Raw genomic sequence first — 15348 nt, 5'->3', positions numbered from 1 at the left:
AGTAAAGAGGCAAGTGGTAATGTTTGGTAAAGGTATGCACTGGACTCCAAAGTTGCAGCTTCCAAAATATCCTTGTTAGGTACAGCTCTAAGGTAGGCAGTTGAAGTGGCATTGCCCTGGTGGAATGTGGCCTAATGTTGCTAGGTACAGTTTTTCCATGCTGTGTGTAGCAGAAATGGATACAGTGTCCTATCCACTTTGAAATGGTCTGTTTTGAAATAGCCTTTCCCTGTGATCCTGCAGCATATGCTACAAACAATTGCTCAATTTTCCTGAAAGCTTTTTTGTCCAAGTAAAAGCGTAACTGCTTGTGTTTGTCCAATGAGTGCAGAAGTCTCTCCCCATTATTCTGGGGATTTGGATAAAATCTTGGCAAGTGAATAGTTTGGTTAAGAGCCACACTGGATACCACCTTTGACATAAATGTAGGTTTTGTTCTTTAAGAAACCCTGTCCTGATGAAAAATGATGAAAGGTTCCACTGCCATTACTGCCTGTAACTCTGAGACTCTGCATGCTGAGGTTATTGCCAGAAGCAGAGCAGTTTTCCATGACACATATTTTAATTCTGCTGAATTGGCTGGCTCAAAAGGAGGTAAAGTTAGTTTTTCCAAGACAAAGTTGAGGTCCCAAGTTGGTGTTGGTGCTCTTCGGGGTGGTATTATATTTTTAGCCCCTCTGAGGAACTGTTTTAGTAATGGATGAGAGAAAATAGGAGGATCCGTGTTGTAATGAGCTGAGATGGCAGAGGCGTGGATCTTAATGGATGAAAAGGATAGGCCTTTGTCCAGCATCTCAGTTAAGTATTGTAATATCTGAGGAATATTTGGGACAAGAGGGTCAAAGCTTTGAGCCTGGTTCCAGGCGCATAATCTCTTCCACTTTTCTGAATAGGATTTCCTGGTGCTGGGCCTCCTGGCCTCCAAAATCACATCCATAACAGCTTTAGAGAGAGGTGTTGGCTGCTTGGCTAAGTAATCTGCCATGCAGCCAGGTTTAAGGTTTTGAGCTGGCTGTGCAGGATCTGATTGTTTTGTTGAGTCAGAAGATGAGGAATTTGTGGTAAAATCCATGGTGGGCCTTGAGCCAAGTTCTTTAAGATTGGGTACCAGTGCTGGCGTGGCCAGTCTGGGGCAATTAGGATCATTTTGGGCCTTTCTTGTCTGGCTTTTAGGAGTACCTTTGAAAGAAGAGGCAGTGGTAGGAAGGCATAAACTTTTAGGGTTTTCCAGTTGAACGAGAGAGCATCCACTTTCCATGCTTGTATGTGGTAAGTCCTTGTGCAGAATTTCTGTAGTTGGCAGTTCAGAGGGGAGGCAAAAAGATCTATGTCTGGGCACCCCCATTTTTGTGTTATCATGCTGAATACTTGTGGATTTAATTTCCACTCGTGAGGATCCATGAAGTTTCTGCTTAAGTCGTCTGACAGAGTATTTTTCTTTCCTGGCAGGAATTGTGCTTGCAGATGAACTTGATAGGTCAGTGCTGTGTTCCACAAAGTCATGGCTTGTCTGCAGAGGGGATAGGAATGAGTGCCCCCTTGCTTGTTTATGTACCACATAACTGTGGTGTTATCCGTCTTTAGTAATAGTTGTCCTGGATGCAGAAGGTCCTTGAAAGCAGTTAGGGCATTTTGTACAGCTAGCATCTCTTTTTGATTGATGTGACGATGCATTTGGTCTGCGGTCCACTTGCCCTGAATACATTTTCCTGCCATATGTGCTCCCCAGGCATAATCCGAAGCATGTGTTGTTAGTGTCTGCTTGGCTGTGGGTAAGTGAAAGGCTGTCCCTTGTTGTGGTGACATGCCTGTGCCCACCTTCGAAACTCTTGTTGTAGGCAGGGAATAAGTGGTAATACTGTTTCCAAACTGTGACAGTGTTGAGTCCAAACACTTTTTAGGTACCACTGTAATTTCCTCATATGCAGCCTGGCATATGGTATTAGTAGTATGCAGGACGCCATGAACCCCAAGGCCTGCAGAATTTTTCTTGCAGGGAGTTGGGTTTTTGTTGCCATCAATTGAAAGTACTGAGTCAGTTGCCTTTGTTTGTCTGGCGTGAGATAAGCCATCTGAGCCGTTGTATTTAAGCTGGCACCCAGGAATATTATCTCTTGTGAGGGCACAAGTTTTGACTTCTTTTCGTTTATTGTGTATCCTAGGCAAATGAGCAATCTTTTTACAAATGCCAGATGCTTTAGAAGAATGTCCTTGCTCTCTGCTTGAATAAGTCAGTCGTCCAGGTAGGGATATATGTGAATTCCTTTTTGTCTGCAAAATGCAATTACTGGTGCCAGGCATTTTGTGAAGACCCTGGGCGCAGTAGATAAGCCAAAGGGCAGTGCAGAGAATTGGTAATGCATTGTGCCAGCTATGAATCTGAGGTATCTTCTGCAATTTTGTCTGATTGGGACATGCAGGTATGCCTCTTTGAGGTCCAAAGTAACAAGCCAAGCCTTCTTCCCCAGCATGGGAATAAGTTGCTGTAGTGTCAACATTTTGAATTTCGGAACATCCAGGTAAGTATTTAGAGTAGATAAGTCTAGTATGGGTCTTCCAGGCTTTGTCCTTTCTGGGGACCAAGAAAAGTCTTGAGTAAAATCCTTGTCCTTGTTCCTGTTGTGGCACTTTTTGAATAGCTCTCATGTCCATGAGGACTGTAATTTGTTTTTGTGCCTCTGCCCATTGATTTAGTGGCAGGTCTGGCATTCCTTTTGGCCTTGGTAGAGTGTGAAAGTGGAACCTGTAAACTTGGGACACAATGTCCAGAACCCATTTGTCTTGGGTGATATGCCAATTCTGTGTAAAAAGAGCTAGATTTCCCCCTAAAGGATCTGCCAAAAGGTAATGTGAAGGGAGAAGTCATTGGGACCGTTTCCTATAAGGTTGTGACTTGTCTTCTCCTTTTGGGGTAGAAGCACCCCACTGTCGTGGTCTGAAGAACCTTGGGGCTGAGTTCTGCCTCTTGGGTATCTGTATCTGCCTCTTTGTGGTCTGTCTGTGACAGTGGAAAGGACCAATTTTTAGAAGGCCAATTTCTGCTAAATCGAGGTGGCTGTACTTGTAAGAAATCCTTCACTGTTTGCATAGATTTTGCCTTATCCTCCATTTTCTTTAATAACTCCTCTACCTTAACACCAAACAAGATATCATGCTGTAAAGGAGCATCCAATAATTTTGCCTTAATATGATCAGGTAAACCTTGTTCTTTTAACCAAGCATGCCTTCGAATCACAGATCCTGTAACTGCGGCTCTGCAAGAAGCCTCTAATGAATCAAAACCACATTGCAAAGTATGCTTTCCCACTTGTTCAGCTGCATGCAATAAATCCTGCATCTCCTTGTAGTCAGGACTTTCTGAACTTGTAAGCATTTTCTGTTTTAACAGAGACATTAAATATTGTTGGTATTTAAGCATGTGGAACTGGCAATTTAAAGCCCTTACTGCTAATGTTGCAGAAGTGTAAACTTTCTTCCCCCTTCTATCTAATGCTCTTGAATCCCAGTCAGAGGGAACTGGATTTTTAGCAGTGGAAGCCTTTACCCCTTTGGGACCCTGTGAAATAGTTTCTGGGTCAGCAGCAGGGTTTTTATAAAGAAATTTGTGAGAGTCAGGGGCTCTGTAGTACCTATCTGGCTTGACTGGTGCTGGGGGCAAAGAATCAGGGGTTAAACTGGATTCAGAGAACACATCATCCACAATGTCTAACACAGGCGGAATAGCAAGGGGCCTGTGCTGAGGCAATAAAAGAAAATCTCTGAGCCTTTTCTTGGATTCTGAATAATCCTGGCTCTCTCAATGGAAATGCTCCCTCATGGTATGTAAAGTTTCCCCAAAAGAGTAATCCTCAGGAGGAGAGGCTGAAGGGATAGATTCTTTAGCATCAGAGTCCTCATAGGGGGGTAAAGAGTATCCCTGGTCTGAAGAGGTATCAGAAGAAATGGAAACCTGGTCAGAGGAATCATAGTCTGTATCCTGCCTAGGGTCTTTTATCAGGAGGGGGATAGGAACCCCTGATCAGAGTAATTAGGTCTTCGGCCATTTTGAGCATCTGTTTTTTAGGCATGGATGCCTATCCAGGTGAATGCTGTACTAGTTTCTTTGTCTTTAATGGAGTTTTAGCCTTGGTTGTTGTTTTGATGGTAAGCTGTGAAGGTCTAAAAACACCCTCAGAAGCCGATGCCTGCTCATCGGCTCCGGACCCATCTGAGAGGTTAATTTCTGTAGGCTCAATAACTTGAGTTTCCAGAGGCCTAGCAATCTCCTTGTGGGAGTCGAAGGTGGCCTGTGGCTCTGAGGTAGCGGATGTCAGGGGCTGCGAATGTGCCTCACTGAGAACCGGTGACTGGCCTAGAAGAGGCTTCATCATCAGTTTTGGACCTCGGATGCCTGTCCTTATCTTTGTCCTTGCGTTTTTTTGTGTATACCGGTCATCGGTTGTTCTGACGGCATGGTATAACTGAACCTTCGGCCAAAGTAATGGCATGCAAAATCAAACCGACGTTTAATAGTGCGCTTGTTAAATCTAGCACAAAACCGACAACTAGTGATGTCGTGGTCTGGGCCTAGGCATGGAATACAGTAAGAATGAAAATCCTTATGAGGTATTTGCTTCCCACAAGAAATGCAATTATTAAATTTTACTGACATCGGTCTGAGGCAAGAAAAAGTTTCCCCAACGGGGTACTTAGCTTTATTGAAGACTTTGGTTCTGAAATTCGAATTTAAAAATCTCAGGAGTCGGCCGACCGGCACTTGCCAACTGCTTTTGCTTCGGGCACCGCACGGCAAGAAAGACTGAAGAAGATGGCGTCGGCTGCATCTTATATACCCCTGGCGCACTGACGTCAGGGAAGAAGCGACAGCATCTGACACCGGACCAAGACTTTGGAACTCTGGCCGACTACGGGACCGCCTGACGGCAGGATAACCAAAGTGTAATGATTGCAGCAGTGAAACACGATGAACATCTGTATTATGTTTAAATGTCTTTTTTAACTTCTTTGCAGCCCTACACCCAAGGGAATCCTAATGATTTACAGGGTCTGCTATTGTTGAAACCCAGTTTAACGAAGATGAACCACTGCATACTCCTATCAAAATCTTTAAACAGTAACGCAAGCACTATCAGAACACAGTTAATGCCCATATGTACACATCCGACTCATCTCCTAATGTGTTGCTCTTGTCCTCAAACCTCCACTCTCTACACAGTTTAACCCAGAGGTCAGACAACATTACAAGAAAAAGAAATGCTGCTTTTCTTCTTTATTTATTTTAAAGAATATCAAATACAAATTTACCCAACACTATGGATGGACGATTTCCCACAGTTTCTCATGCCAGCTTGGCTGACATGGGCATCCTGAGGCAGTGCAACTGCCTCATGTTCACAGACAACCCTCTACTCCTAGTCCACACAAACACAATGTGTGAGAGATGCAACTATATTAAGAACTTTGAATCTATGCTCTCTCACACACCAGTCAGTACATATGACAATGAGCAAGTTGCCAGCATGCACACCTTACCTCCTATTCCACACAAACCTACATATGCGGAGGTCCTCACCAGAAACACAGCTAAACACCAGAGACCTCCCAAACACAAAACACAAGCATGCTACACAATACCTCCTCTGCAGAACACATTATAGGTTCATAGGTAAGTACTAGGCTATCGGCCCTAGGGTCAACATAAGCCTAGCCAAACGAGGTTCCCTGGCTTTCACCACCCAGAAAATTATATTCCTGTGCCTCTGTCGAGCACAGCCACAGCAGTGACCCCGGGGTGAATTTCCTACTTCCCATCCAGCTGTCAAGATTTCTCTTAAAGAGGGCTAATGAGGAGCTTTGCTTGACATGAATGGGCAGCCCGTTCCAGAGCAAGGGAAGTCTCTGGGACGGGAATCTATCCCTTCAGCATGTTCTGTTTATTGTTGTGACAAGGTTTAGGTCCCTAGAGCATGTGGCTCAGAGAAATTGGGATTTCTTTAAGTGGAGCATGTCCATCAGATCTGGGTTAGACATGGCTTTGTACGTTAGGCAGAGGTCGCCTTGGAGTAGGCGGTATGTGACAGAGTAGAGCTGGAGTTTTTTGAGATGGTGAGCATATGTTATCTGTTTGAGGCTGGTAATCCTCTTAGTGAGGTATTTCTGTGGCCTTTCCAGCTGTTGCAGATGTCTTGCAAGGTACATGCCAAATGGGGCGTTGTACTCTATGATGGGTCTCAAAGGATGAGTAGTGAGGAACGATGACCTCTCTTTTTCGGAAGGAGAACCCCTTTGTGATGGTGTGCCACATAGAAGGATTTCCTGACTATTGTGACGATGTGATTATCAAAGGAGAGATTACTATCCACCTGTGTCCCAAGGTCTTATCACACTTTCAGTATTTATTAGGCTACCGCTTATGTGGTAGCTCATGGGTAAGGTATTTTTCCCAAAGGGGATGACAATGCACTTCTTGGAATTGAGCTTTATGCCACGACTTTGACACCAAGCATCAGTCTCAATGAGGCCTCTTTGTAGAATGTCCACATCCTTAGGTGAATCGATTATGGGTCCTAGTTTGCAGTAGTCTGCTAATTTTGTTAGCCAGAGACCAGCTGTATTAGCCTCGACTTCAAAGAAGAAGATACTGAACAGGAGAAGACCCAGGACCGAACCCTGTGGTACTCCTCTTGTCATGGGTCTGAAGTCGGATTTGGAGTCTGCTACTTTCACTGTGTGGGTTCTGTCAGTGAGGCAGTTGGCCACCCATCTTGTGACATAGGGATTTATGCCTAGTCCAGTGAGTTTATCTATAATATCAGAGTGGATGATGGTGTCAAAAGCCTTGGCGAGGTCAAGACAGGCTGTGTGCACCACCTTACCCTAGTCTACAGCTCTGGTGATTACTTTGAAGAACTCAATCAGGTTTAGGAGGCATGATCTACCTTTTACAAACCCAAACTGAGTGGGGTCCAGAGTTTGGAGGTTACCTGTGTCTTTGTTTATAAGCTCTAGGATGATGCATTTCATGGCGTTTTATGGCCTTGCAGACCAGGCTCATCAGGCTAATGGGGCGGTAGTTCCCGGGGTCTGTAGTGACACCCCCTTTGTGGAGTGGGACAACTGTCGCTGTGCGTCATTCCACAGGCACAAAGCCTGAAGTGAGGCTATGGTTGAACATGGTACTTAGGTGGCGTGCCAGTTCATTCTGTAGTTTGTGCAGAATGAAGCCTGGGATGTTGCCCAGTTCCATGGATGCGGTCTTCTTGGCTTTGGAGAGTGCGGCCGTGATTTCAGAGGCTTTGCAATCATCCGGTATGAGGATGGACTCTTTGGTGGGAGAGGGGGGGTGAAGTTTACACTGAACCTGTCTGCCAGGATGTTGGCAATATCAGTTGGGTCAGTAAATGTAGTGCCATTGTGCTGTAGTTCAGAGCAGATCTGACTGTTGCCATTGAGATTCTTGACATAGCTGTAGAAGGCTTTGTGGTTGTCTTTAGAATCCATGGCGATTTTATTTTCGAAACTAGCTTTGGTGGATTTTATGAGGGATCTCATCTTTTTGCTGAGGCTGACCAGGGAGTTCCTGCAATGATGGGATTTTACTCTTTTTTGCCACAGTTTTTTCCTTCTGTTGTAGAGCTTGTTTATGGCAGGGGACCACCAGATTGTCTTCCTTTTTCTGGAGGATAGCATCTTGGTTCTTTTGGGGATGGCATGGTCCATGCACTCGTGTAAGTGCTTACAGAGTGCATTTGTATATGACTCAGCAGTCGTGCCACTATTTTCCATCTGTGTGGGTGTAATGAAGTTTTCCACTTCTGACTTAAGAAGCATGAAGTTGGTTTTGGAGAAGTTTTTTTACAGTGGATTCCTTGATGGGGAGGAGGGGCGGGATATGGATGTCTAGGGTGATTAGCTTGTGGTCGGACATGACCACTGAGGAGTTGACTTCTGGCGTGGAGCATCTGTTACCCATATAGGTAATGACCAGGTCCAGGACGTTGCTAACCCTGGTAGGGGGTATGGACAAGCTGATCCAGTGCGTTGGAATTGATGAATTCCAGAAAAAGTTGGGCAAATGAGTTAGTAGATGAGTAGTTTTCCCACTTGATGGAGGGGTAGTTGAAATCCCCTAAAATTACGGTATTGGGCTGTACCTTAATATTATCCAGTATATCGAGAAACATGGAATGGACGTCCTGGGAGATGGTGGTGGATCTGTAGCATGCTACAACCTGAAATGCAGTCTTGCCCAGTGTTAATTGTACTTGGATAATTTTGGATGTATTATGTTGAGCAACTAGCCTGGAGGTGTGGATATCCTTTATGAATATGGACACACCTCCTCATTTAGTATTTTGGTCCAGGTTAAGTTGCCGAAAGCTGTGGTACGAATTGTAGCCTGGTAATGCAGGGGTGCTCTCTGGAGCCTTAAACCAGGTCTCTGTCACTGCACAGATGTTGGTGTTCTCCATCTTAAGGAGAGCCTCAAGTGAGTGCATTTTGAGGTTTAGACTTCTAGCACTGAATTGCATTACCCTTAGATTTTGCTTGTTTATATCTACTATGGTGGTGCGTTGTGCATTTGACCCTTGCCTAAAAATGCACTATAGGGGCGGCAAAAGCCTTAGCCAGTATCCGGAATCCCAGTGGCGACAGGTGCAGGCCATCTCTGGCAAAGCATCATGGACTGTCGATCATGTCATCCTAGGCAGACAGATATTGGATCTCCTTGGAATGACACCAGAAGCTTAGCCAATTGTTGAAGTCAATCATTTTGTCCTTGTACTGTGGCATCATTCTGAGCGATGGCAGGATGCTACTCAGGGCTAGTGTCATACCTGCCTGGGCCACATGGTCAGAGAGCTCCTCAATGTCTCTTTTCATTTAGTCCAGGGAGGTACATTTCAGGTCATTCACTCCAACACGGACAATGACAGTCATACTTGTTGTGGAGTGACTCGAGTGCGTGCGTTATATGGTGGATCCTGGCACCCAACAGGCAGCTGACAGTAACTTTCTCCTTGTTTAGCCTGGAGAGAAGGACGTCAGTGTGCCTGACTATAGAGCTGCCAGTGACTAGTGTGTTGGGTACATTGTTTTGTCTTATGGTCTGAGGTTGAGTGGCGCACTGACTTTGTGGGCTATGTGTCGTTTGGGTAGTATTGGGGGTGGTGTTGCTTGTGTTTCAGCTTTGGAGGTCTCTGTTGTTTGGGCAGATTTTTGAGAGCCTCCACAAATGTAGGTGTGTGTTTTGTGTTACTATGTATGGGTTTGGGTAGTGCAGGTTTTGATGGAGTATGTGTTGAGTGTGGTGTGGCGTTAACCTTCTCCTCTTGACTGTTTAGTGCAGTCTTGGCTGGAGAGAGCCTGGCTTCCAGTTTGGCTATGTAAGTGCATATCTCACAGGTTGTAGTGTTGGGTGGTAGGAGGAGAGGGTTGTCAGTGTACATGAGGCAATTGCTACATTGCCCCAAGATGCCCAGATTTATCAGATGGACAGGAGAAAACACCAGGAGCTGACCCTTGGACATGCCTGGTTACTGCTTATTAATTTAAGTACTGGGAGCTGATTTCCTCTTGATAAGTAAGGAAAGTTGAGTGCTGCAGTAATTTGTAGCTTATTTAGTGCTTGCAGTGAGATTTGGACAAGTGCTGAGCACAAGGAAACAGCTTTGACTGCTAAATCTAGAAGAATGGCTAGTTCAAGGGACCAGAAACAGTTCTGAGTGCTAAAACCGGAATACTGGCTAGTTCAAGGGAACAGAAGCAGTTTTGAGTGCTAAAACTAGAAGACTGGATAGTTCTAAGGGAAAATCTGAAGAGCAAACTTTCTGGCACTGGGAATAGTTTAACCGCAGTTAAACGCCGCTGTGCAATGTACAAAACCGCGCAAACACTGTTTTTTAAACAGAAAGATGAAAGGGAAAGAAATAGCCCAAAATTGCGAATAAAACTACAGATTCTGAGCTGAAAACGCTCCACCAGATGACAGATATGCAGTTTCAAAGCTCACCACGCTCACTGATGAACAGAGAAGCTTCCCTCTATCTTAGAAAGGTCTGGGCAACACAGAAACTTACAAACAGCCCAGAATTCAGCAAACTCTACTAGCTCTAGAATGGCGGGTAACAAGTACAGAGATAGGAGTTTTTATTTGTTTTTTTTCAAAAGTTAAAGCAGATACAAAAATAAAAACACTTTTAAAGCTGAAAAAAGGGTATCACACTTGAGTGTGTAGCCCTTTACAATTAAACCAATGAAAAAACACTTAAAAACAATCAATTAAAGTGCAACAGTGTAAGAAATAAAAAAAACAGTTCAAATAAGTAGCAAAGTTAATAAAAAAGGGTCGGAATAATGCAGCTAGAAAAAATGAGCAATAAAAAGCAAAACAGAGGTACTTAATCCACTCAAAGTCTCCCTTTTCTCTCTCTGCAGTTGTAGGACTCTGCAGGACACCCAGGCAGGTTCTTGCTGAGGAAACACTAGTGCAAAAACCACACAAACATGGGTTTTTAAACAGAAAGATGAAAGGGATAGAAATAGCCCAAAACGGCAAATAAATCTGCAGATTCTGAGTTGAAACCACTCCTCCAGGCGACAGACAGGCTGTTTCAAAGCTCACCACTATCACTGATGAACAGAGAAGCTTCCCTCTATCTTAGAAAGGTCTGGGCAACACAGAAACTTACAAACAGCCCAGAATTCAGCAAACTCTGAAAACCGGACTATACTAGCTCTAGAAAGGTGGGAAACGAGTACAGAAATAGGATTTTTTTTTTCTAAAGTTAAAGCGGATACAAGAATAAAAACACTTTTAAAGCAGAAAAAAGGTTATTGCACTTGAGTGCGTAGCCCTTTACAATTAAACAGATAAAACAACTTAAAAACTATCAATTAAAGTGCAACAGTAAAAGAAATTAAAAAAACAGTTCAAATAAGTAGCAAAGTTAATAAAAATGGTCGGAATAATGTGGCTAGCAATAAAAAGCAATACAGAGGTACTTAATCCACTCATAGTCACCCTTTTCTCTCGCTGCTGCTGTAGGACTCTGCAGGACACCCAGGCAGCCTCTTGCTGAGGAAATACAAGAGCAAAAACCGTGCAAACATGGATTTTTAAACAGAAAAATGAAAGGGATAGAAATAGCCCAAAACGGCCAATAAAACTACAGATTCACACATAACAGCTCACGCACCAGTCTCTCACCGGTCAAACCCTTATGGCAAAACACAAAATCAAGCATATTTGTTATAGGTTATTCCACTGTGAGACACACTGATGTCCCTCTCACCAGGCTGGATAAGGAAAAGTCACAGTCAGCTGTCAGGATATGTCATATCACACATGCACTCAAGTCTATCAGCAATAGGTACTGTTATGACTCCATCATAGTCCATGTTGGTGTGAACGACTTCAGACCTACCTCTCTGGACTATATAAAGACAGACATGACTGAGATCTCGAACTATGCGACTCAGGCAGGTACGTCCCTAACCTTAAGCAGCATTTTATCTTCACCTAGAATGATGCCTCAATACAAACAGAAAATGACTGACTTCAATAATTGGCTAAGCTTCTGGTGTCATACTAAGGGATTCACTATCTAATAGCCTGGGATGACATGATCGACAGACCTTGATGCTTTGCCAGAGATTGTCAATCTGTCAACCCTGGGATTTCGGCTGCTGGCTAAGGCTCTTGCCATCGCCATCCCCATATTGCCTTTTTTAGGCATTGTTTCAAGGACAAAATTTCCAATGTAAAAACTCCATCTAAAAATAACCAAAAGGTTATGCTGCTAAATGCTAGGAGTCTCAACATGAAACTGTGCTCACTGGAAACTGTCCTCACCTTGGAAGAGGCAGACATTTGTGCAGTCACTGAGACCTGGTTCAAGGCTGTGAAGAGCATCCCAGCCATACCGGGTTATACTTCCTTCCACCTACTCAGACCTCAAACTGAAGGCATGAAAACTAAAGGGAGGCGGTGTACCATATTCATTAAAGATAAATACACCTACAGATTGGTTAAACAGTATGACTCCCTGGAGACACTTCAGGTGCAATTAACTCTTGGTAGGACACCTATTCAAGTCATTGCCAGCTACAGGACCCACTCCATGAATCAGAACACCCACTCTGTCTATTTGGATCTACTTGAGTCTATCAAGATACATCCAAACACCATGGTTTTGGGTGACTTTAACTAACCATCCATTGACTGTGTAAATTACTCATGCTCAAACTCACTTGCCTAAAGGTTTCTCAACTATGTTAACTCCAATGCCCTGGACCAGCTGGTTGACACCCCCACAAGGGACGCCAACATCCTGGATCTGGTGCTTACCAATATGGGGGACCACTGTAGCATCCCCGCTGTGAGGTCCTCCCTGGTGAGATCTGACCACAAATTGGTCTCATTCAAAGTAACTATCACACCTGACGTAAATAGCAGAAAATAAACTAAAACCTCTCTGAATCAGATTATAACCTCTTACAAGATGGTATAAATAGCTTCACTGCACCTCCTCCCTCAGATGGAACTGGCAAACTATGCCAGGCTCTATACCAATGCTTTATACAAACACCTGTATAGCTGCAAACACCTGTATAATTGCAATGATACTGCCATACCTGACAGGACCAAAACAAGCTCCTCAAGGAAGAGCAAACCTGCCTGGTGGACAACTGCCATTAACAGGCTTTACAACAAGAGGAAGAAATTGCTGTTTAACAGTAAGAGAGATCATGCCCTAAACTGGAAACACTCCCTCATCAGCTTAAACAAGCAAATAAGACTTCTTCTGAAGTCCTCCAAAGCAAACTACGAGTCCAAATTAGCTTTCTCGACAAAGGACAAACACAAGGCATTCTATAGTTACAGCCATAACCTAAAAGGAAAGGCCCAGATCTGTGCCAAACTGGTAGTTAATGATACCACATACACTGAGCCTGTGGACATAGCTAACCTGTTGGCAGACAGGTTCTGTGAAAAATTCACTCCCCTGTCCCCACCACAAGTACCCCATGACATCCCTACCACCTGTCTCCTACCTTGTATTTCTAAAGAGCAGATCATAAATCCCTCTCGAAGACCAAAAACAGCATCTGCGGGACCTGATAACATCCCAGGCTGCTTCCTACATAGGCTCCAACATGAATTAGCAATACGAATGGGTACTCTTTTAAGTCACAGTCTAAGTGCTGGAAAACAGCCACCGTTATTCCCTTGCACAAATGTAGTGCTTCCAATGACCCCAGGAACCATTGACCTTCTAAGTTGACTAGCCTTATCTGTTAAGACCATGGAGCGAATCATCATGAACCTTATCTACAAAGACACAAGTAATCTCCTAACATTTGACCCTACTCAGTTTGGATTTGTCAAAGGAGATAATGCCTGTTAAACCTGGTTGAGGGGAAATCTGTGCATATAGCCTACATGGACTTAGCCAAAGCGTTTGACACCATCACCCACTCAGGCATCATTGACAAACTCACCCAGCTAGGTATCAACCCTTACATTGTTAGATGGGTCGCTAATTGGCTCACTGATAAAACTCAGTCTCCAACAGCAGACCTGTAACCAGTGGTGTTCCACACGGATCAGTCCTGGGACCTTTACTGTTTGGAATCTATTTCTCCAAAGTACAAGCAAAAACTAAAGGTCTGTGGCTGACAAAGTTTGCTGATGACTCCAAATTGGGAGTGGTCAGGGAATCCCAAATGATGTCAACATCCTATAAGAGGGTCTTACACAAACAAATCAATGGTGCCAAAGTCATGGCCTTAAACTCAATGCAAAAAATGTATCATCATTCCTTTCTGTAAAAGGGATGTTCTTGCTAACTACCACATCAATAGCGACATCTTAAGTATGCAATGAGTGGTGAGAAACCTGGGCACACAGGTTAACAGCGGACCTAACTTTGACCACCCTGTCTCCACAGTGGTAAGAAGGGCATCCTATATTGCTCATGTCACAAGTAAGGGCATTGTCTCCATACAAAAAAGTTATAACCCCCCTGTACTTTTCCCTCATCAGGCTAATAATTGAGTACAATGCCTCTACATCTGCAGCAATTGGAGAAACCACAAAGGTTCCTCACAAGGAAAATTTAAGGTCTTCAGCATCTGTCATATGGGGATCATCTGAAATCACTGTCACTTTACTCTGTTTCACACAAACTTCTCAGACGTGATCTCTGCCTTGCATACAAAGCAATCTTTGACCCTGCTTTATTGGAAATGCTACATATCCGTAAGTCAAATGGCACATGGGTTACTCACTCTAAAGACCCTAATCTGGTGTGTGACATTAACAAAACCTGCTGGACAGACACATTTGTCTCCCAGAGGTTACCACACCTTTGGAACAGACATCCACTTCATGTCAAACAGAGCACCTCACTGGCCCTCTTCAAATGCAATCTGAACGATTGTATGGGTGACTGTAAATTCACCCTGGGGGATACACCTGTGTCCCTCTTGGACAGGAGCAATAGGTGCTGATTGTGGAAATAAGAGTAAGAACTTGGCTAGGCTTGTAAGGGGGCCTAGGGCCATTAGCCTAGAAACTTCCTATGATCAACATTCCCTTTACTCCGAGTTGGTGCAGTCTCAAGAGATAGCACATCTAGGAGACTGGGGAGTAGGACTGAAGTTCTAGCACTGAAAGGTACAGAAGGCAGAGCACCCCACCCCAAAAAAAGCAGAGATTTAAAAGTAGAAACAGAGACTTTCTAGTTATTATTTTTTAACACATTTTGACAGTTTATACTTTTCAAAAGTAGTCATTTTGGTTAAAAAAAAATCCACCAAGTTTGTCTGACAAAGAAAATGTGGAAAATCTGTACATTTTACTAGAAAAATACCACACAAGTTTTGTAAGGAAAACACTTGTCACAGCAAATCACTATGCATTCAAGACCATCACTGGGAAAGGCACTGTTCAGTAAACGTTCTGCTTTCCCATTTGTTGGCCATGTCAACAAATGGATCATCATCTGTCTTGAAAGTAACTCAGTTAATGTAAACATCCCTGGCATGGAGCAGGGATTCTCTCCCTAAATGCATTTTCAGGGGGATTAAAAAAAAGACAAAGGAAAATAGGCAGACTATTTCTAGAAGACTTCAAAGGTTATCATTACCAAAAAGGAAGAATCAGTGTGACAGGAAATCCTACTAGTTGATTATTACAAGTGTAGGCCTGAAATTGAAAATTCTGAAAAATTGTTCTGATTCCACCAGTGAATTATAAAACTCATTACTACAGTTTTAAAAGATCCCCAAACCCGTGCATATACACACACACACACACACACATATATCTATATATATATATAT

At 43.6% G+C, this 15348-nt stretch overlaps 1 protein-coding gene across 3 annotated transcripts in view; it reads right to left on the bottom strand.

The window, feature by feature from the left end:
• FAM8A1 (family with sequence similarity 8 member A1) overlaps positions 1-15348 on the bottom strand; it is a 731350-nt gene that overhangs the window by 616888 nt on the left and 99114 nt on the right. The gene's annotated exons all lie outside the window — the stretch shown is intronic.

The sequence above is a fragment of the Protopterus annectens genome, chromosome 3.part0, assembly GCF_019279795.1.
Source record: "Protopterus annectens isolate FY-2018-M chromosome 3.part0, PAN1.0, whole genome shotgun sequence".
In the NCBI taxonomy this organism is placed as follows: Eukaryota; Metazoa; Chordata; order Ceratodontiformes; family Protopteridae; genus Protopterus; species Protopterus annectens.
Note: the sequence above shows the minus strand (reverse complement) of the source record. Positions and strands in the feature narration are given on the sequence as shown.